A 14,242-nucleotide genomic window follows, 5' to 3' on the forward strand; every position below is an offset into this window, starting at 1 on the left:
CAGGACTGAGAAATAGAATACCTCTCTTCTTCGGAGTTGGTTTAGGTGGTGGTTCATGAAGAGTCCAATCATTATCATTACTCAATATATTATTCAATAGTACTTTAGCTTGTTCAACAGTTCCTTCCCTGAAAACACAACCAACACAACTATCTAGATGGTCCCTAGAAGCATTGGTTAGTCCATTATAAAAGATAGCAAGTATTTCATTTTTCTTGAGAGGATGATCAGGCAAAGCATTAAGTAATTGGAGAAGCCTCCCAAGCTTGTGGGAGACTCTCTTCTTCAATTTGCACAAAGTTAAATATTTCCTGTAAAGCAGCTTGTTTCTTATGAGCAGGAATTTTTTTCCAGAGAAGTAATATCTCATATCCCGGGGACTACGCACACAACCAGGTGCAAGAGAATTAAAACATATCTTAACATCACCCTTTAATGAGAATGGAAACAACTTGAGAATATAGTAATAGCGAAGTTTTTCCTCATTAGCAAATAGGGTGGCTATATCATTTAATTTACTAGGATGTGCCACAATAGTTTTAGATTCATAACCATGAAAAGGATCAGATTCAACTGATAACCACAAGTATAGGGGATCATTTGTATCCTTCTTCGATAAGTAAGAGTGTCGAACCCAACAGTATAAAAAAAGACACATCCGTGACATTTTGGGCTGAACGAATTTTTTTCTTCTGTCATGCTTATGACACTTCTATGACGATAATTGTGACAAAACCCGGTATCATCATATATGTGGTGGGCTCCTACTTCTATGAAAAAATCATGATAGAAAATGGGCTTTTCGTCTTGGGTGGGCTGGAGACGCAGCTGCATGACATTCTTTGGGCCGTCCATGACGGAAAAAACCATGGTAGAAGCGAGAGCGAGGAAAATATCGGGGAGTTCCCATTTACGGTGGGTGGTAGGGGCTGAGCGATGCGCATTTCTCTCGTACACGTACGCTCGTGGGTGCGAGGCGTTGGGCTCTAACTGAACCCGAGCAAGGCGTTCGCCTACTGAACCCGAGCGATTGCACTGCAGGCTATGCGTTACTGAACCCGAGCGGTCGATCGATCTGGCTGTTAACTGAACCCGATCAAGCGATTCCTTCGCTCTGCTGCTAACTGAAGCCAATCGAACCTGCTGCCTCTTGATGAATAGTGAGCGTTGTTGGCGGTTGGATGAACAGTTCCCGGTGGGGGTTGGATGAACAGGACCCCGTGGTAGTAGAGGCCGTTGCCGTTGGATGAACAGGACCCCGATCGATCGAGCCGATTGGGGGTGGATGAACAGGACCCCGTGGACGGCTGGATGAACAGGACCCCGTGGAGGGCTGGTTGAACAGTAGCCGGTGGAGGGCTGGATGAACAGTAGCCCGTGGAGGGGTGGTTGAACAGGACCCTGTGGAGAGGGCTGGTTGAACAGTAGCCGGTGGAGGAGCGGTGGAGGATGGATGAACAGTAGCTGGTGGAGGCAGGTGGGAGACGCCGTGGATGAACAGTCGCAGGTGGAGGCTGGAGGAGGTCGACGATGGATGAACAGTAGCCCATGGAGGCTGGAGCGGGGCGATAGATGGTGGATGAACAATAGCCCTTGGAGTCCCGTTTTGCGGTACGCCACACCCCTCCCGATGATCAGGACCCCTGTTTCGACCGTAGGAGGTCGAATAGAAGTCCGTTTTGCGGTACGCCACACCCCTCCTGATCAACAGGACCCCGTTTCGACCGTAGGAGGTCGAAGAGAAGTCCGTTTCCTCCGTTTTGCGGTACGCCAGACCCCTCCCGGTGAACAGGATCCCGTTTCGACCGTAGGCGGTCGAACAAAAGGCCGTTTCCTCCGTTCTGCGGTACGCCAGGCCTCGTTTCGCTGTTCCGTCCAAGCCGGTTGGCTCCCGATGAACATGACGCATTCCGTTGCCTCCCGATGAACACGACAACGCAGTTTCTCCGTTCCGACCCAGCCGGTTGGCTGTCGATGAACAGGACGCCGTCGCTGCCTCTCCATGTACACGAGCCCTAGCCGTACGTATGCGTGAGTAGGCGTGCGAGACCCCGCCCGTATGTATGTACGTGGCCGTATTTACTTTCTTGCACCCTGGCTATACGTACATGTACACGATATTGACGGGACTGCGTGACATGCTACGTGTGCGCCTCTACTACGACACGTGCCCTTCCTTACTCGGCCACGGTTCATCGCTGCAGTCTGCAGACAGACCGATCGTATGTACGTACACGTTCTTGACCAGAATGACAACGCTACGTACGCTTCGACCAGGTGGGTCCCAACTGTGAGGGAGGATAAGGGGGCACTTCCTTGCGTACGAAGATATAGCTGGTGGGTCCCAGCTGTTAGGGGGAGAATCATTGTTTTTGCCCGTAATATGGATGCACTTCCTTGCGTGCGAAGATCTAGCTGGTGGGTCCCAGCAGTCAGGGGAAATGTTTTTTTTCGCAAAATACGGTGGCACGTCCGGTGGGTCCCTGCTATCAGGTGGACGAATCATTATTTTACGCGTAATAAGGAGGCACTTCCTTGCTGCGGCCGTGGACCCAGCTGTCAGCCTCTCCACGTACAGTACTCTTCCGATGGAAGTCTTTTCATTGACCACATTGACCACGCCGCGCCGAGAGCACCAAGGCGGTGGACGACGACGAGGCCTAGGAAGGGGACGATGCGGAGCCGGGGAAGATGCGGCAGTGGATGCCCACGCGGAGAGGAGTACGAGGGTTCACTGGTTCGGCTACGGTGTGAGGCTGCCATCACCGTAGAATAATAGGGGGTATGGGTGAGTAGAGGGATGGCCTGGCCAGTGGTAGGAGTAGTAGGGGGCGGTGAGGCCTCCGCGGCAGCACAGCCATCCACGAGAGGCAGGAGCAGGCGGCATGACCGTCGCTGGTTTGGGCGGTTGGAGCAAGAAGACCAGAGGTTGAAGAAGCACTACGGCCGTTGGATGGACATTGTACGGTCACTGGATCTAGAATCGTTCATATCGACTAAGTTGACAAAGCCCTTCGTCCGTGTCAGTAGGCCCACAAGTCAGCCTCCCACTATGGTGGGTCCCAGCTAGCAGGGGGAGTATTCATTTTTTGTGCGTAAATAAGGAGGCACTTCCTTGCGTGCGAAGACATACCTGGTGGGTCTGAGCTGTCAGCGGGAGGAACATTTGTTTCGCGAAATACAGAGGCCCTTCCGGTGGGTCCCAGCTGTTAGGTCGAGGAATCATTATTTTGCGCATAATAAGGAGACACTTGCTTGTGTGGGTCCCTACTATCAGCGTCTCCACTTACATCGCTCTTCCGATGGTTGTTGTTTGTTGACCATGTTGACCACGCCGCGCCGAGAGCACAAACGCGGTGGACGAGGGTGAGGCCCAAGAAGGGAATGACCCGGAGCCGGCGAAGCCACAGTAGCAGATGCCCACGCCAAGGGGAGTACGAGCGCTGACTGGTCGGCTGCGGGGTAAGGCTGACGTCGCCGGAAAATAATAGGATGTGCGGGTGGGTAGAGGGATGGCCTGGCGGCAGCACAACCAGCCACGGGAGGAGGCAGCAGGCAGTCCTGCCGGCGCTGGTTTGGGAGGCTGGAGCAGGAAGATCAGAGATTGAAGAAGCATGACGGCTATTGGATGGACATCCAACATTCACTGCTCTGTGTTGACTAAGTTGACAAAGCCTTGTGTACGCGTCAAATTTTTTTAGGACAGCGTCATCGTCAACCTAGTAGGCACAGAAGCCAGCCTCCAAATCTGTGGAAAACAGCATACAACCCATTAGCCATTATTTTCAATAATTTACAGTCCATTTGCTAATTCTTAAGGATATTTTGAAGCCCATGTTCTTTTTATTAGCATTACAGACCATATTCTGGGCACTGCTAAAATATACAACAAATGTCGGTGTACAAAAGTAGGGGCACTCCTTTTTACCCCTTTACTTGTGCACGGACAGTCGGAGCCGCGCCCACGGCCACATTAAGCAGGGGAGGGAAGTCGGAGAGGAGCCAAAGGCTCAAGACGATCAGAGGCAACGCCAAGACCAGAAAGCACAAGACAACAAAAGGGCGAGGTGGACTCCCCCGGCAAGATCCTTGCCGGGGCGGCCTCCACGGCCCCGACAAGATCCTTGCCGGGGCACCTTGCCCAAACACCAACAGAGCGAGCCACCCTTGAGCCACGGGTTCCAACCCAACCAACTACGTTGGGGCCAGGGCTCGGGAGGCACCTCCGTGGTGACATGGAGATCTTTGTCAAGATCATAAATGCACAAGATTAGATGAGGATCAGAAGACGACGACCCTCGGCGAAATCCTCACCAAGGAAACCACCAAGACCCCCGGCAAGCGTCTTGCCGGGGACAACTGTGACACCACGGCAAGACCCTTGCCGCCCCCCGGCAAGGCCCTTGCCGAGGGCGTCAGCGGGGCCACTACCAGGCCCGCACCAACCCAGAGTCCACCGCCGTTCGCATGCAGCTGCCAGCCCAACCAACTGGGGAGGCACCTGCGTGGCAACATGTAGTTTCTAGGCCAAATCAGCAAGCACCTGCGTGGTGGCATGAAGATCTTCGTGAAGACCCTACCACCGTGCCACCTGAGCTGCCTGCCTGCCTACATGGCGCTGCATGCATCGCTGGCTAGGGCGCGTGTCGAAGCGAGGAGGAGCGGCGACGGACGGGACGGGCCTCGTTCCCGTCCCCGATAAAGCTAATGGACACCTAAGTAGTGCATTTAATGCACTTTGTCCCGTAATGCCATGCGATAGGCTCGCGCACTGTAGGCCTTTCCACCTCCCGTGTGCCACTATGGCAACCCCTTTTCCCTATAAAAGGAGGCATGAGGCGACCAGGAGAGGGATTCGGCTTTTGGAACTACGCAGCCACTGTAGCTAGTTTGAAAGCTCAAGAACACTCAATACATCCACCAAAGCAGGACTAGGGTTTTACGCATCCTCGCGGCCCGAACTTGGGTAAACGATCCGTGTGCTTGCGGCTAAACCTGCTCTTCTCACTACCCCGCGCCCGCCGACTGTATAAGGGATCCTAGTGAACCCATAGGTGTCGTTCCCACCGACATCTTTGAGGATCTGGTTTAGCAGTTAGCCTAGCAGTTCTTCGTCACCATGGCCCCCAAGAAGAAGGCAGCCACGACGGTCGGTTCGTCGGGAGCCAGACGGCCCGTACCGGTGAGGGCGAGTAGCGAGCCGGCCGCGGACAGGACCCGAGGCGGGGCCCGCGAGTACCAACATCGCTCTAGCAGTCAGAGCCTGGCGAGCGGCGTCGTTCGTGCGCAAGACGGCGGGCCGCACGCCACGGAATCCAGAGACGGAGCTGGGCCCCCGCAGGTGGCGCGGGGCCCTCCGGGGTCGCCGCCATGCCACCCACGGGCGGCGCGGCGACCTCCAGGACACCCACCACGACGCACACAGCGCGCTCTTCCCATTGTGTGTGCTACGAGCAGCGTCACCACGCCGATGACCCTAGGCACTGCCGTGGGAAGAGCCCTGTGCATCCTCTGCGGGACGAAGGAGGCCAGCATGCCCGCCGAAGCGCCGGCGACAATGGCACGCAACCGCTGGGCCGTGACAGAGCTCCTTCTAACGTGGTTAGAAGTCGAAGCACGCCACGGACCACGCAACTTTCGCCACCACCCACGCCAGCAGAAGCTTTGGCACGCGTGCAGCTGCTCCTCGACTTCCCTCCTGCTGCGGAGAAGCTCGACGAGTGGAGAGCCACCATCCGAAGCCTCGTCGCCGTCGCCAACAAAGACGAGCCACGGCCGGCAGGGCCCTCGGGCCGACGCTCCGTCGAGCCACCACATGCCAGCGGTGGGAGAACCTGGGGAGCTGCAGCCACAGTACACTCTCCTCCCCCGCGCCAGATGCCACCGGTGCCGGTCTGTCGTGACGACGCATATGATAATGTTTCCATAGCGTCGTCCGACCCATGGACCCACCGCGATCGGTGTCATGTTCTTCAAGAATGAGCTCATGAAGACGCTCGAACCACTATCGAGCGCCGGTGCGATACACGCCACCAGTCGGATAAGCGGGCGGGACCCGCTATGGACCACCCAACACTAGGGGGCTCCGGCGGCCTACCTTACGAGGTGGGTTGCCCAGCCTTTACCCGTGAGCTGTAGTAGTTCCAGTGGCCGTCCCACCGCACGTTCAAGCCTGACGTCGGCGAGAAGTACAACGACAAGACCCATCCGTCAGAGTACCTCAGCATCTACACCATCGCGATGCAAGCTGCTGGAGCTTGCGACGATAAGGTGCTCGCCAATTACTTCCCGTTGGCACTGAAAACCAATGTCATGTCTTGGTTGATGCACTTGCCGGCGGATTCCATTTCTTCTTGGTCGGATCTGTGCCATGAGTTTGTTAGTGCCTTCACTAGAGGCCACCAAGCTCATGGCCAGGCCAGTGATTTGCATATCTTTCCCCAGAAGGAAGGCGAAAACCTGCGCAAGTACATCCAGAGATTCAGCCGGGTGCAGTGCAACATCCCCGATGTTCATCCCGCCGCCGTGATTAGCATGTTCCATCAGAACGTGCGCAACCGCAAGATGCGCGAAGAGCTGGCGATGAACAAGGTTAAGGATGTGGCCGAACTTTATGTTCTGACTGATAGGTGCGCCTGGGCTGAAGAGGGAAGGAAGTACCCCGGCGAGGACGCCAGTGTGGAAACCAACTCTACCGATGAAGACATCGCCACCCCGACGAAGAAGGGCCGACGATGCAACAGGAAGCGCAAGGGAAAAGCCGTGCTTGCCGTCGTGGGATCCGACGACACCGGCGCCGCCAAGAAGGCCAAGGCAGACGACCCCGACAAGGAGATTGCCGGGTGCGCCGCCTACCGGGCCTTGGCGGCTGCGGACAAGCCAGGAGGCTCCGACAAGCAGTATTGCAAGATCCACCGCACCAAGGGCCACGACCTCCAGAACTGCCGACAGGTCGAGCTGCTTGCCGAAAAGCGAAAGGCCGAGTACGAGAGGCGAGACAAGGAGAAGGGTCAGGATGGTGCCGAAGGATCCGACAAGAAGCGTGGCGGGCAACACTACAAAAAAACACACTTCCGTGATGATACGTGTTTGTCATAGTAGGTCACGTTTTCTGTCATGCATGTACATCCATGACAAATTTATGACAGAATCAAGATAGTCATACCTGTGCTGTCGTAGAAGTGTTCCATGACATTACCAAAATTATCATCAAGGAAGTGTCCACTTCCATGACGATAAATCGCGTGTCACAGAAGTGCTTTCGTCAAGGGTGACCGACACGTGGCATCCACCGTAACGGAACGCCGTTAAGATATCGGGTCCGGTTTTGGATCCGATAACCCGTTAACAGCCCTGACCAATGGGGATTTTCCACGTGTAAAATCATCATTGGCTGGAGGGAACACGTGTCGGCTCGCCGTTGGGACAGATGTCATCCACTCATTGGACCCAAAGCGCCTATGATACGTCGACACATGGCACGACCTAACTGTCGGAGTAAATGGCCACGGGTAGTCTAACCGACTCCCCCTGGCTCTTCGAAAAATTATCAGGCCAATCGAGCCTTTAAGCATCCAGAGCCTGGGGCCGCCTTCCTCCGGCCGGCTATCCCCAGGGCCGACTCCCAGAAGGCGACCCGGCCTCAAAAACCTTCCCGAAGAAAGCTACGAGATGGCTATTGGAAATATGCCCTAGAGGCAATAATAAAATGGTTATTACTGTATTTCCTTGTTCATGATAATTGTCTATTGTTCATGCTATAATTGTATTAACTGGAAACCGTAATACATGTGTGAATACATAGACCACAACATGTCCCTAGTAAGCCTCTAGTTGACTAGCTCGTTGATCAATAGATGGTTATGGTTTCCTGACCAAGGACATTGGATGTCATTGATAACGGGATCACATCATTAGGAGAATGATGTGATGGACAAGACCCAATCCTAAGCATATCACAAGATCGTGTAGTTCGTTTTGCTAGAGCTTTTCTAATGTCAAGTATCTTTTCCTTAGACCATGAGATTGTGCAACTCCCGGATACCGTAGGAGTGCTTTGGGTGTACCAATCGTCACAACGTAACTGGGTGGCTATAAAGGTGCACTACAGGTATCTCCGAAAGTGTCTGTTGGGTTGGCACGAATCGAGACTAGGATTTGTCACTCCGTATGACGGAGAGGTATCTCTGGGCCCACTCGGTAACGCATCATCATAATGAGCTCAATGTGACTAATGAGTTAGCCACGGGATCATGCGTTACGGAACGAGTAAATAGACTTGCCGGTAACAAGATTGAATGAGGTATTGGGATACCGACGATCGAATCTCGGACAAGTAACATACCGATAGACAAAGGGAATTATATACGGGATTGATTGAATCCCCAACATCGTGGTTCATCCGATGAGATCATCGTGGAACATGTGGGAGCCAATATGGGTATCCAGATCCCGCTATTGGTTATTGGCCGGAGAGGTGTCTCGGTCATGTCTGCATGGTTCCCAAACCCGTAGGCTCTACACACTTAAGGTTCGGTGACGCTAGAGTTGTTATGGGAAATAGTATGTGGTTACCAAAGGTTGTTCGGAGTCCCGGATGAGATCCCGGACATGACGTGGAGCTCCGGAATGGTCCGGAGGTGAAGATCGGTATATTGGACGAAGGGTATTCGAGTCCGGAATTGTTCCGGGGGTACCAGGCTATGGCCAGCATGTCCGAAAGGGGTTTCGGAGGCCCCGACAAGCGTTGGGGGGCCTTATGGGCCAAGGGGAAGGGGCAAACCAGCCCACTAAGGGGCTGTGCGCCCCTCTCAACCCCTCTCACGTAACGTGGAGAGGTGGGGGCGCCTCCCCTAGGGCAGCCACCCCTCCCGGCTTGGGGGGCAAGTTTCCCAGGGGTGGGGGCGCCCAAACCCATCTAGGGTTTCCCCTGTGGCCGCCGCCCCTCCGCTAGGGAACCCTAGGGCGCCTCCTCCACCCCCTTCCCCCTATATAGTGAGGGAGAGAGAGGGCATCGCCACCATGCCGTCGTGCTGCTGGAGTTCTCCCTATATGTCCCCGGGCTGTACGTGTGTTGAACGCGGAGGCGCCGTCCGTTCGGCGCTAGATCGGATCTTCCTCGATTTGAATCGCCGCGAGTATGACTCCATCAACCGCGTTCTTGTAACGCTTCCGCTTAGCGATCTTCAAGGGTATGAAGATGCACTCACTCTCTCTTGTTGCTAGCATCTCCTAGATCGATCTTGGTGACACGTAGGAAAATTATGAATTATTGCTACGTTCCCCATCAGGGGCATCATGAGCTAGGTCTATGCGTAGATTCTATGCACGAGTAGAACACAAAGTAGTTGTGGGCGATGATTTGTTCAATTTGCTTACCGTTACTAGTCTTATCTTGATTCGGCGGCATTGTGGGATGAAGCGGCCCGGACCGACCTTACACGTACTCTTACGTGAGACGGGTTCCACCGACTGACATGCACTTTATGCATAAGGTGGCTAGCGGGTGTCTGTCTCTCCCACTTTAGTCGGATCAGATTCGATGAAGAGGGTCCTTATGAAGGGTAAATAGCAATTGGCATATCACCGTTGTGGCTTTTGTGTAGGTAAGAAACGTTCTTGCTAGAAACCCATAGCAGCCACGTAAAACATGCAACAACAATTAGAGGACGTCTAACTTGTTTTTGCAGGGTATACTATGTGATGTGATATGGCCAAAAGGACGTGATGAATTATATATATGTGATGTATGAGACTGATCATGTTCTTGTAATAGGAATCACGAGTTGCATGTCGATGAGTATGACAACCGGTAGGAGCCATAGGAGTTGTCTTAATTTATTGTATGACCTGCATTTCAATGAAAAATGCCATGTAATTACTTTACTTTATTGCTAACCGTTAGCCATAGTAGTAGAAGTAATAGTTGGCGAGACAACTTCATGAAGACACGATGATGGAGATCATGATAATGGAGATCATGGTGTCATGCCGGTGACGAAGGTGATCATGCCGCGCCTCGAAGATGGAGATCAAAGGCGTAAGCTGATATTGGCCATATCATGTCACTTTATGATTTGCATGTGATGTTTGTCATGTTTACATCTTATTTCCTTAGAACGACGGTAGCATAAATAAGATGATCCCTCACTAAAATTTCAAGAGATGTGTTCCCCCTAACTGTGCACCGTTGCGAAGGATCGTTGTTTCGAAGCACCACGTGATGATCGGGTGTGATAGATTCTAACGTTCGCATACAACGGGTGTAAGCCAGATTTACACATGCGAAACACTTAGGTTGACTTGACGAGCCTAGCATGTACAGACATGGCCTCGGAACACAAGAGACTGAAAGGTCGAACATGAGTCGTATAGTAGATACGATCAACATGGAGATGTTCACCATTGATGACTAGTCCGTCTCACGTGATGATCGGACACGGTCTAGTCGATTCGGATCATGTATCACTTAGATGACAAGAGGGATGTCTATCTAAGTGGGAGTTCATTAAATAATCAAATGAACTTAATTATCATGAACATAGTCAAAAGGTCTTTGCAAATTATGTCATAGCTTACACTTTGGTTCTACTGTTTAAGATATGTTCCTAGAGAAAATTTAGTTGAAAGTTGATAGTAGAAATTATGCGGACTGGGTCCGTAAACTGAGGATTATTCTCATTGCTGCGCAGAAGGCTTATGTCCTTAATGCACCGCTCGGTGTGCTGAACCTCGAGCGTCGTCTGTGGATGTTGCGAACATCTGACATACACGTTTTGATGACTTCGTGATAGTTCAGTGCGTAATGCTAACGGTTTAGAATTGAGGCGCCAAAGACGTTTTGGAAACGTCGTAGGACATGTGAGATGTTCCAAAGACCGAAATTGGGATTTCAGACTAGTGCCCACGTCAAGAGGTATGATACCTCTGACAAGTTTCTTAAGCCTGCAAACTAAGGGAGAAAAGCTCAATCGTTGAGCATGTGCTCGGATTGTCTGAGTACTACAATCGCTTGAATCGAGTGGGAGTTGTCTTCCAGATGAGATAGTGATGGTTCTCCAAAGTCACTGCCACCAAGCTACTAGAGCTTCGTGATGAACTATAACATATCAGGGATAGATATGATGATCCTCGAGCTATTCGCGATGTTTGACACCGCGAAAGTAGAAATCAAGTAGGAGCATCAATTGTTGATGGTTAGTAAAACCACTAGTTTCAAGAAGGGCAAGGGCAAGAAGGGATACTTCATGAAACGACAAATCAGTTGCTGCTCTAGTGAAGAAACCCAAGGTAGAACCCAAACCCGAGGCTAAGTGCTTCTGTAATGAGGGGAACGGTCACTGAAGCAGAACTGCCCTAGATACTTGGTAGATGAGAAGGCTGGTAACGTCGACAGAAGTATATTGGATATACATTATATTAATGTGTACTTTACTAGTACTCCTAGTAGCACCAGGGTATTAGATACCGGTTCGGTTGCTAAGTGTTGGTAACTCGAAATAAAAGGCTACGGAATAAACGGAGACTAGCTAAAGGTGAGATGACGATATGTGTTGGAAGTGTTTCCAAGGTTGATGTTGTCAAACATCGTACGCTCCGTCTACCATCGGGATTGGTATTAAACCTAAATAATTGTTATTTGGTGTTTGCGTTGAGCATAGACATGATTGGATTATGTTTATCGCAATACGGTTATTCATTTAAGGAGAATAATGGTTACTCTGTTTATTTGAATAATACCTTCAATGGTCTTGCACCTAAAATGAATGGTTTATTGAATCTCGATCGCAGTGATACACATGTTCATGCCAAAAGATATAAAATAGTAATGATAGTACCACATACTTGTGGCACTGCCATTTGAGTCATACTGGTATAAAATGCATGAAGAAGCTCCATGTTGATGGATCTTTGGACTCACTCATTTTTGAAAAGATTGAGACATGCCAACCATGTCTATTGGTAGATATGCATGAAGAAACTCCATACAGATGGATCGTTTGGACTCACTTGATTTTGAATCACTTGTGACATGCAAATAATAACACATGGGCAAGATGACTGAAAGGCCTCGTTTTCAGTAAGATGGAACAAGAAAGCAACTTGTTGGAAGTAATACATTTTGATGTGTGCAGTCCAATGAGTGCTGAGGCAGGCAGTGGATATCGTTATGTTCTTACTTCACAGATGATTTGAGTAGGTGCCGAGTATATTTACTTGATGAAACACAAGTCTGAATTATTGAAAGGTTCAAGTAATTTCAGAGTGAAGTTGAAGATCGTCGTGACAAGAGGATAAAATGTCTGTGATATGATCATAGAGATGAATATTTGAGTTACGAGTTTGGCACACAATTAAGACATTGTGGAAATTGTTTCACAACTAATACCGCCTGGAACACCATAGTGTGATGGTGTGTCCGAACATCATAACTGCACCCTATTGGATATGGTGCATACCATGATGTCCCTTATCGAATTACCGCTATCATTTATGGGCTAGGCATTAGAGACAACCGCATTCACTTTAAATAGGGCACCGCGCAATTCCGTTGAGACGACACCGTTTGAACTATGGTTTAGAGAAACCTAAGCTGTTGTTTCTTAAAAGTTTGGGGCTGCAACGCTTATGTGAAAAAGTTTCAGGCTGATAAGCTCGAACCCAAAGCGGATAAATGCATCTTCATAGAATACCCAAAACAGTTGGGTATACCTCCTATTTCAGATCTTGAAGCAAAAGTGATTGTTTTTAGAAATGGGTCCTTTCTCGAGGAAAAGTTTCTCTCGAAAGAATTGAGTGCGAGGATTCTGGAGACTTGATGAGGTTATTGAACCGTCACTTCAACTAGTGTGTAGCAGGGCAGAGGAAGTTGTTCCTGTGGCACCTACACCAATTGAAGTGGAAGCTTATGAGAGTGATCATGAAACTTCGGATCAAGTCACTACCAAACCTCGCAGGTCGACAAGGATGCGTACTACTTCAGAGTGGTATGTAATCCTGTCTTGGAAGTCATGTTGCTAGACAACAATGAACCTACGAGCTATGGAGAAGCGATGGTGGGCCCAGATTCCGACGAATGGCTCGAGGCCATAAAATCCGAGAGAGGATCCATGTATAAAAACAAAGTATAGACTTTGGAAGAACTACTTGATGGTCGTAAGGCTGTTGGGTGCAGATGGATTTTAAAAGGAAGACGGACAATGATGATAAGTGTCACCATTAAGAAAGCTCGACTTGTCGTTAAGATGTTTTCCGACAAGTTCAAGGAGTTGACTGCGATGAGACTTTCTCACTCGTAGCGATGCTAAGAGTCTATTGGAATTATATTAGTAGTTACTGCATTATTTATGAAATCTTGTAGATAGGATGTCAAAACATTGTTTCCTCGACGATTTTCTTGAGGAAAGGTTGTATGTGATACAACCAGAAGGTTTTGTCAATCCTGAAAGATGCTAACAAGTATGCAAATCTCCAGCAATCCTTCTAAGGACTGGAGTAAGCATCTCGGAGTTGGAATGTACGCTTTGATGAGATGATCAAAGATTTTGGGTTTATACAAAGTTTATGAGAAACTTGTATTTCCAAAGAAGTGAGTGGGAGCACTATATAATTTTTGATGAGTATATGTTGTTAACATATTGTTGATCAGAAATGATGTAGAATTTCTAGAAAGCATACAGGGTTATTTGAAAAGTGTTTTTCAATGGAAAACCTGGATTAAGCTACTTGAACATTGAGCATCAAGATCTATAAGGATAGATAAAAAACGCTTAATAGTACTTTCAAATGAATACATACCGTGACAAGATTTTGAAGGAGTTCAAAATAGATCAGCGAAGAAGGAGTTCTTGGTTGTGTTACATGGTGTTAGTATTGAGTAAAACTCAAGACATGACCACGGCGGAAGAGAGAGAAAGGACGAAGGTTGTCCCCTATGCTTTAGACGTAGGCTCTACAGTATGCTATTCTGTGTACCGCACCTGAAGTGTGCCTTGCCATGAGTCAGTCAAGGGGTACAAGAGTGATCCAGGAATGGATCACATGACAGCGGTCGAACTTATCCTTAGTATCTAGTGGACTAAGGAATTTTCTCGATTATGGAGGTGGTAAAAGAGTTCATCGTAAAGGGTTACGTCGATGCAAACTTTGACACTAATCCGGATGACTTCGAGTAGTAAACCGGATTCGTATAGTAGAGCAGTTATTTGGAATAGCTCCAAGTAGGGCGTGGTAGCTGCATCTA

The sequence above is a fragment of the Aegilops tauschii genome, chromosome 3, assembly GCF_002575655.3.
Source record: "Aegilops tauschii subsp. strangulata cultivar AL8/78 chromosome 3, Aet v6.0, whole genome shotgun sequence".
Taxonomy (NCBI): Eukaryota; Viridiplantae; Streptophyta; class Magnoliopsida; order Poales; family Poaceae; genus Aegilops; species Aegilops tauschii.